Raw genomic sequence first — 1537 nt, 5'->3', positions numbered from 1 at the left:
GGAATAAAATACAATGCAATACAATGCAATGTGATAGGCTTACAATGCAATTCAATGCAATTCAATGCAATGCAATGTGATACAATACGATACAACCTCATACAATGCAATGCAATGTGATAGAATACAAGACAATGCAATGCAATGTGATACACTACAATACAATGCCATACAATGCAATGCAATGTGATATAATACAATGCAATGCAATGTGATACGATACAATACAATGCAATGCAACGTGATACAATGCAATGCAAAGCAATACACTACGATGTAACTGTATTGTCTAATTGGGGGTACAGACAGACTTTTTTTTTCCCGTATGGCTCGGCACACACAATAATTGACTAGCTCAGTAAGTTGGGTCACCTCACAAAAGAACAAGTCGCATAAGGCGAAAATACATTTACTCAAGCTGTCGAACTCACAGAATGAAACTCGTCGAACGCTGAAGAAGAAGAAAAACAGAATGAAACTGAACGTAATGCAATTGTTCAGCAAGACCGTATACTCGTAGCATCGTCAGTCCACCGCTCGTGGCAAAGGCAGTGAAATTGACAAGAAGAGCGGGGTATTCGTTGCGCTGAGAAGGATAGCACGCTTTTCTGTACCTCTCTTCGTTTTAACTTTCTGAGCGTGTTTTTAATCCAAACATATCATATCTATATGTGTTTGGAATCAGGAACCGACAAGGAATAAGATGAAAGTGTTTTTAAATTGATTTCGAAAATTTAATTTTGATCATAATTTTTATATTTTTAATTTTCAGAGCTTGTTTTTAATCCAAATATAACATATTTATATGTTTGTGGAATCAGAAAATGATGAAGAATAAGATGAACGTAAATTTGGATCGTTTTATAAAACAAATTTGTTTTTTTTTACAATTTTCAGATTTTTAATGACTAAAGTCATAAATTAATTTTTAAGCCAACAAGGTGAAATGCAATACCGAAGTCCGGCCTTCGTCTAAGATTGCTTGGCCAAAATTTCAATCAATTTGATTGAAAAATTAGGGTGTGACAGTGCCGCCTCAACTTTTACAAAAAGCCGGATATGACGTCATCAAAGGTATTTATCGAAAAAAAGAAAAAAAACATCCGGGGATATCATTCCCAGGAACTCTCATGTAAAATTTCATAAAGATCGGTCCAGTAGTTTGGTCTGAATCGCTCTACACACACACACGCACAGACACACACACACATACACCACGACCCTCGTCTCGATTCCCCTTCTATGTTAAAACATTTAGTCAAAACTTGACTAAATGTAAAAATCACAGCTTAGTAATCTTCTCAAATTCAGTCATAAAAACATGCTTTCACTGCACATATCTTATCGCTCACTTAGCCATATCAGTTCAGTAAAATTCACGCACAAGATTCAACCATATTCTATACAATCCGTTTACTTCCAACACCCCCCCCCCCCCACCCCCCCCCCCCCCCCCCCCCAACTCTGCATAATACAAGCACTACTTATGCCGTCTTACAAAATCCAATAAACAGAAGTACTCATAGATCTCAACCAT

Source organism: Littorina saxatilis, linkage group LG6 (genome assembly GCF_037325665.1).
Source record: "Littorina saxatilis isolate snail1 linkage group LG6, US_GU_Lsax_2.0, whole genome shotgun sequence".
Taxonomy (NCBI): Eukaryota; Metazoa; Mollusca; class Gastropoda; order Littorinimorpha; family Littorinidae; genus Littorina; species Littorina saxatilis.
Note: the sequence above shows the minus strand (reverse complement) of the source record.